Here is an 8,550-nt window from a genome sequence, read left to right on the forward strand (position 1 = left end):
ATTGTGATGCGACGTATATTTCTCAGCTAAGTGCTGTAAGATCAGGCAGTGATCCATTGTGGATCTCCCCTGTCTAAATCCTGCCTGTGCATCATCAAGAATCTTCTCCCTTTCTATCCATTCGCACAGTTTCTCGCTGAGGTGTTTAGCATATAATTTACTTATTATATTCAGGAGGCTTATAGGTCTGTAGTTGGAGGGATCACCTCTCAAGCCTTTTTTGTAAATGGGGATAATGATGGAAGTCCCCCAGTCATGTGGAATTTGTGCAGTTCTATCTATATATGTAAACAGAGAGGCTAGCAAGGGGGCCCACCAGGTCACATTGGATTTAAAAAGTTCCGCTGGTATACAGTCAATTCCGGGGGCTTTCCCGTTCTTGGGATGTAGCCAATAGTCCCTTTCTTAATTTAAATAACTTCCAGACAGCTATATCACAATCCTAAGCCTATTTCTTGAAATCATTCAGAGTCTGACATAACTGTAAGTCTTAAACAGTAAGGAAGTAGCTTCCATAGTTACATCCAGTACTTTTTTCTGGGGGGACGCAGGGGTATGCATACCCCTAAACATTTTGTGAATCTAAGTTTGGCCTCACTGAGGGGCAGTGTTTCAATATGAGTAGGAAAATGAGAGTACCCATAAACATTTTTTAAGGAAAAAAGCACTGGTTACATCATTCTGCAAAATAAAACTTCAACAAATGCCTGTAATAGTCAGGAACTCTTTTCTTGCTGCACAACTTTGTTGCAGTTTTGCAACAGAAAAGAAGGCTACCATGACAGATTTCTTCATCTCTTCCAGCAAGCAGGTGTTCAAATATCAGGGTCTGGCATTTGGACTTTGCATCTCTATAGATAGAGCATTCTTCAAAGGGATAGTGAGTAAGATCTTCCACTGGGGGCAATGCTGTAGGTAAGAATCTTTGATGCTCAAAGTACCAGTGGCTAGTAGGAACACTATTGAACAAAACAGCACGGTTTCTACCAGATGTTTATTGGAGATGAGACTTGGAGTTTGACATTTAAGATTTCTCTACACTGATATTTATTAAACCTTTTGTTTTTATCACTTGAATGCACCAAAGCTTCTGGTGAGGTTTCAGGTTGGTGTTACCTTATTCCACCTAAATATCAGGCTGGCATTTTGTGCTTTGCGAGGGGACTTCATAAGGAACTGTAGATGTCAGTCCAGCTTTTGCTGTTGCTACTGTAGAAGACATAACTGTGACATACTATTTGTGCTACAAAATAAATTATAGAACAAGAGACATCTGTGAAAGGTTGGAAAGGAAACTTTCTAATTTTGCTCGATGGGCTTGGATGTCTTTGGTGAACCAGAAATGTGAAACTTTCCCAAAATGTCTCATGTCTCGTATGCACAATGTGTGCATAGATGAGAGGATCTAGCTGGCTACAGTCAGACTTTAGTACTTTCCATTTAATAGGGAATTCGTGTTGAAGCATGTGTTTCGGGAGAAAATACGTAAGAAAAGGACTGGGGGATATTCTGTGTAATCAGGGAAGTAGGTACATCTTTTAGCATTCTCAGAATCTCAGGGTCTCTTAAACAAGTATCCAACAGAAATCAAGTAGGAACATTTTGCTGTATGAAAGGGTTATTGGGGAAGACCCCCCCCCCTGAAACTAACAAAAGTGCTAAATTTAACTTAAGTAGGCCATGACAAGGCCTAGATTTTGTTCCTTACAAATACATTTTCATAACGATGCAATGCCAGTGGAAAAAAGTTATATAAAGTTTATAAATGATTTTCACTTCTTACTTTATATGAGATCCCAACCCAAATTTAAGTTATCCAAGGTGGCAAAAATAATAGTAATAAATAGCTAGTAGCTCCAAAAAGATCTCTTCCAACTGTAGGAATGGGCATTAAAATGGCAAATATGATCCAATGTAAGTGTAAAGTAACGCACGTAGGAGGAAAAGATAGTAACATCACAGAGAAACTGATGGAGTCCAAATTAATGGTAATAAATCAGGTAAGAAATCTTAAGAGTTCTAGTGGATAGCACAATGAAAATGTTGAACCACTGTGAGGGAGCTGTGAAAAAAAGGCAAATTCCATTTTAGGAGTCATTGGAAAAAGAATAAAAGCCAAAGGGCTGGAGCTACTCCTTTATGAGGAAAAGTTACAATGTTTGGAACTTTTTGTTTTTTAAAAAAGGTATGTTGGGGAAGGGATATAATGGAGGTGCATAAAATTATACGAAGTGAGGAGAAGGTGGAGATGTTTTCTTCTCTCTTATAATACTAGAACCCAGGGTCAACCACAACTAGTGAAGCTGAATGGTGAGAGATTGTTGTTGTTGTTGTTGTTGTTATTGTTGTTTAGTCGTGTCTGACTCTTCATGACCCCATGGACTAGAGCACGCCAGGCACTCCTGTCTTCCACTGCCTCCTGCAGTTTGGTCAGACTCATGCTGGTAGCTTCGAGAACACTGTCCAACCATCTCGTCCTCTGTCGTCCCCTTCTCCTTGTGCCCTCCATCTTTCCCAACATCAGGGTGTTTTCCAGGGAGTCTTCTCTTCTCATGAGATGGCCAAAGTATTGGAGCCTCAGCTTCAGGATCTGTCCTTCCAGTGAGCACTCAGGGCTCATTTCCTTCAGAATGGAGAGGTTTGATCTTCTTGCAGTCCATGGGACTCTCAAGAGTCTCCTCCAGCACCATAATTCAAAAGCATCAATTCTTCAGCGATCAGCCTTCTTTATGGTCCAGCTCTCACTTCCATACATGACTACTGGGAAAACCATAGCTTTAACTATACGGATTTTTGTCGACAAGGTGATGTCTCTGCTTTTTAAGATGCTGTCTAGTTTTGTCATCACTTTTCTCTCAAGTGTTGTTGTTTAGTCGTTTAGTCGTGTCCGACTCTTCGTGACCCCATGGACCAGAGAACGCCAGGCACTTCTGTCTTCCACTACCTCCCGCAGTTTGGTCAAACTCATGCTGGTAGCTTCGAGAACACTATCCAACCATCTCATCCTCTGTCGTCCCCTTCTCCTTGTGCCCTCCATCTTTCCCAACACCAGGGTCTTTTCCAGGGAGTCTTCTCTTATCATGAGGTGGCCAAAGTATTGGAGTCTCAGCTTCACGATCTGTCCTTCCAGTGAGCACTCAGGGCTGATTTCCTTCTCCCAAGAAGCAGGCGTCTTTTAATTTCGTGACTGCTGTCACCATCTGCAGTGATCATGGAGCCCAAGAAGGTAAAATCTGTCACTGCCTCCATTTCCTCCCCTTCTATTTGCCAGGAGGTGATGGGACCAGTGGCCATGATCTTAGTTTTTTTGATGTTGAGCTTCAGACCATATTTTATACAATCCTCTTTCACCCTCATTAAGTGAATTAACACTCATTAAGGACAGACAAAAGGAAGCATTTTGTCACAAACATGTAGTTAAAGTATGGATGGCTTTAAAAGGAGATTTGACAAAGGCTATCAATGGCTCTATGTAATGGTGACTGTTTAGTACCTCCAGGGTCACACACCTCTGAATACTGATTGCAGGGGAACAACAGTGGGAGAGTGATATTTTACTCCTTTCCTTCTTGGAAGGTTCCCAGAGGCATTTGGCTGGCTAGTGTGGGAAAACAGGATGCAAGGCTAGATAGGCCTTTGGTCTGATCCAAGCAGGGCTCTTCTTATGTTCTTTTAATTGAAAAAAGAAAAGATAACCCCAGCAATACATCACTGATTCTTCCTGTGGAGCTGAAATGTACTTCTTAACCTTCCAGGCTATACCCAGGGAAAACAGATGCATAATCACTAGTGCTGCTGGAGACAGGAAAAGATAAGGTAAGTGTATCAATGGGCAACAAATAGAGTTAAAATGTTATCTTCAATAAGTATAGGTTGAAGAAAGAATTCTACCCTTTAGCCTGTGCTTACTTTTATTTTCTCACAAGGTTGTGTGCTAAAGCTTGTTCACCAATAAACAGCCTCATATTCTGTGCTTTCCAAACGAGTATCCTTGCCTGTTAAGTAAGAAATTGGCAGGGAGCTGTGGTCAAAACAATGAAAAATAAATAATTGTTAGTATCCATTTGACTTTCATTTCATCCCATCCCTACCTTTTCACTGAACCAGAGCTGCCCTTATGGGTTTGATCTGTCAAAGAGTTTTAACTGGGATTTCGATTTTGACAAGTAGGCGCACTTGCCAATGCAGATATGTTTTAACCTACTAGGTGTAGTACTTAGCATAATGTTGGCTGAGCTGATTGCTTATATGATGTGCATTTGCCAAAGTCTTATTCAGACAGCCAAGCTGTTTAAGCACAATATTTAGATCTTGGTGAGGGAGATAGATGCTGGAGAGAAATGTGAATCCTTGCAAAGATTGATGGATTGTTGAGATTCTGTTTAGGATAGGCCAAGAACAGATTTTCAACCAGAAGGTGAGAGACGAAGCCAGGAAGAACATATATTCAATGTTCTGGCTGGCTGGACAAAGGCTGGCTGCTTTAAAGTAAGATTTGAAGTTTTCCTGTTAATCAAGCAAGTCTTGAAGTTTTCCTGTTCATCTGCTGCCAACAGGAAATCCACAGAGAACCATTGAAGAAACAGTAAAAAACAACAACAAGAAAACAAAGGTTTTGCCAAAATAAATAAAATCTGCTGGACTGCATGGTTTCACTATCATGTACCATGGTTTCACTATCATGTACCAGCACACTAGATGACCAGATAAAGTCAACCCTCAGCATGAACAGGATTATTTACTGTTTTTGGAGCAGCTGCTTTCTCAAAGATTTTTATCTAGATGAGGGCAAATTGCACAGGCATTGCCTGAGTTGTGAAGTGCCAGATAGCAATGTAGCTGGCTTTTATACTCTGCAATTGGACTAGACTGAAGACAGGCCCAGCCAGGTCCAAAGGTGGGGCATTCCCACTCTTCTGGGCCTCTTAGTGGCCCATTTAAATTTTAAATTATTGGGCTACAGTCCTGTCAGCTCCTGCAGCCAGTTGGCCATGTGGCGTGATGGTTTTCCACCCTCGGCCTCCCCAGCAGCCAGGCCAGGCCGCAACTGCCATTACCACCAGAGTTGCGAAAATCAGTCTTTGCCTCCCACTTATTTTTCAAATTAGCAAATACTGATATTTTGGCACTTGCTAATTATTATTTTTATTTTAACTTTATTTTACTTAATTTCTAAGTCAAAGTGATACCCCTATTGACTAACCTGCATATTCTCACAGAAGTGTATATATTCTTTTACCTGCATAAACTAGCAAATCAATAAATAAAAGTATCAGGGCACCTTGTGTCTTTCAACAGTTTACACAATAGTTTGCAAAACACTTCCACCAAGCTTCATAGCATGTTGTAAGTGCTTTTCAATTTTCAAGGAACATGAAGTATCTCTAATGTCAGCAAGAAAAGCCTCTAGAAAATTGCTTGGCATCCGCTGGCATTCATCATTTTAGATATTGCTGGATTTTTCAACGTACTTGTTTATCTGAAGAGTTCTTCAGTGTCCTAAAAAGAATGAAAACATATTTACAAAATAGTTTAGACAAGGACAGATGGAGTGGTCTTGCCACAGTGGCTATAGAGGGTCGGGGAAACTAAAGAGATTAATCCAGATGAAGTCGTTGACTGATTTGCACAATTAACAAACTGATGCGTAGATATTTTGCTTCCATCTGTCAGCATGGCAAATTGTTTACTGCTACAATATTTTCCAGACTGAGAGACCAGGATTCTTTGCTCCCAGATGTATCTCGCTAGATATGACCTGAGTTTCAAATATCCTCTGTGTTGGAGTTTGGTATATATATTGCAGTAGAGTGTGGAAATATATAGTCTGGTCAGACTGCTGGATGGATGAATAAAGAAAAGTAACATTTATTGCTCCTGGCAAACAGAGCCATTCAAAGTACAAGCTTACATGTAGCCATTATGAGGTTAACACTAACAATAACAGACTTGGAGAAGAACAGGAAGGAAGTAAAAGCCTGAGAAACAACCATCTATATAGGCAGCTACTCAAGGAGGGACCAGCAAGGGAAGAATAGGTTGCCTTTCTGTCTCAGGTAATGTACTGCAAATATTGTTCCTTTACTCCCAACACACTTTTCAAGCCAGTGGTGGCATTAGGAGTGGGCAGTCTGGGCAACACACAGAGGCCCACATTTTAAAAAGGTAAAGGTACCCCTGCCCGTATGGGCCAGTCTTGACAGACTCTGGGGTTGTGCGCCCATCTCACTTAAGAGGCCAGGGGCCAGCGCTGTCCGGAGACACTTCCGGGTCACGTGGCCAGCGTGACATCGCTGCTCTGGCCAGAGCCAGAGCCAGAGCCGCACACGGAAACGCCGTTTACCTTCCCGCTGGTAAGCGGTCCCTATTTATCTACTTGCACCCGGAGGTGCTTTCGAACTGCTAGGTTGGCAGGCGCTGGGACCGAGCAGCGGGAGCGCACCCCGCCACAGGGATTCGAACCGCCGACCTTTCGATCGGCAAGTCCTAGGCGCTGAGGCTTTAACCCACAGCGCCACCTGCGTCCCTTTGGCCCACATTTTAGGGGAGTCCAAAATATTGTACAAAATTCTTCCTGCCTCCTTTATAGTCTGTCGGTCCCAGTCTGCCCTGTATTGTAGATAACAGGTTTCAGCAACTGGTGCAGTTTAAGGACAAGTACGAATTTACATTGAATCATTGAGGGAGGCACTGGTGAAGCAAAATCCGGCCCAATCGCCTTCTAAATCCAGTCTGCAGATGGTCCGGGAATCAGCGTGTTTTTACATGAGTAGAATGTATCCTTTTATTTAAAATGCATCTCTGGGTTATTTGTGGGGCATAGGAATTCGTTCATTTTTCCCCCTCTTCAAAATATAGTCTGGCTCTCCACAAGGTCTGAGGGACAGTGGCCCCCTGCTGAAAAAGTTTCCTGACCCCTGAGCAAGAGCTTCTGACAGAGATCAAGAGGTTTTCAAGAGGTTTTCAAGAGGTGATCAAGTGGTTGTCGGGTTGGCGGGGTTGTCGGGCCGGCGTCCTGGTAAGATTGCAGAGGAGTCCATCTAAACCACCACTCCCTAGCATATTTCTTGCTAATGTGAGATCTCTTGCCAACAAGATGGATGAATTGAGGCTGCTGGCAGCAAAGAACAGTCTCGTAAAAGATTGCTGCGTCTTATTTGTCATTGAGACATGGCTTCAACCGTCCATACCAGACACGGCTATTCAGTTGGAAGGCTGTGTGGTACATCGTCATGACCGAGGCATGGACTTCGGAAAAACCAAAGGAGGGGGGCTGTGTGTATATGTGAACAAATGCTGGTCCAATAATTCTAAGACCGTGGGCAGTTACTGTTCACCGGATTTGGAATATGTGGCTGTTAAATGCAGACCAGCCTATCTCCCTAGGGAGTTTACAGCTGTTATGCTAACCGGTGTGTACGTGCCACCAGATGCCAATGCCAACTTGGCTCTGGGATGCCTGCAGAGCCTTATCAGCAGCCAGCAAGACAAGCATCCTGAAGCTGTGCACATCATTGCGGGAGACTTCAATCATGTTGAACTTAAAACAGTGCTCCCAACGCTCTATCAGCATGTGAAATGTCCCACAAGGGGGGACAAGACACTGGATAAAGTTTATTCGAATGTAAATCACGGCTATAGGGCCTTACAGCTGCCACATTTGGGCCAGTCCGACCATATGTCTCTGTTCCTGGTACCAGCATATATCCCACTCAGGAAACGGGCTCCCACAATATCAAGGACTGTTAAAATCTGGCCTGAAGGCGCTATCCACCAGCTGCAGGACTGTTTTGAGAGAACCAATTGGGATATTTTCGATCGTTCAGACCTGGAGGAGCACACGGCGGCAGTTCTGTGCTATATCAATCACTGCACAGACACTGTCACAGTAAATAAATCCATCCGGTTTTATCCCAATCAGAAACCCTGGATGAATAGAGAGGTCCAGTGCCTGTTGCGGGAAAGGAATAGGGCTTTCAGGTCGGGCGAGGTGCAGCTTTACAGTGTGGCAAGAGCAAACTTGAAGAGGGGTATTCGACGGGCAAAACTGGTCTATAGGCAGAGGATTGAGGATAATTTAAGGAGTAACAACACAAGACAGATGTGGCAGGGGATTCAGCATATTACCAACTACAAACCTAACCTTGGTGCTGTCGATGGTGACCCTTTGCTGGCGGAGGAGCTTAACTTTTTCTTTGCTCGCTTCGAGAAGGAGCCACCTGAGACGCCGGTATTACAGCCACCAGCCCATAGGGGCCCCTCATTCACTGTAGAGGAGCATGAGGTGAGACAGGTATTGAGGATGGTGAATCCGAGGAAGGCTGCTGGACCTGATGGCATCACGGGAAAGGTGTTGAAGGGCTGTGCGGATCAGCTGGCGAAGGTCTTTACTAAGATCTTCAACAAGTCCTTACACCAGTCTATTGTCCCACCCTGCCTGAAGTCGTCAACTATTGTTCCTCTGCCTAAAAAATCTACAATCAGTAGTTTGAACGACTACAGACCAGTTGCACTGACTCCAATCATCATGAAGTGTTTTGAGAAACTGGT

The sequence above is a fragment of the Podarcis cretensis genome (genome assembly GCF_951804945.1).
Source record: "Podarcis cretensis genome assembly, chromosome: 4".
NCBI lineage: Eukaryota > Metazoa > Chordata > Lepidosauria > Squamata > Lacertidae > Podarcis > Podarcis cretensis.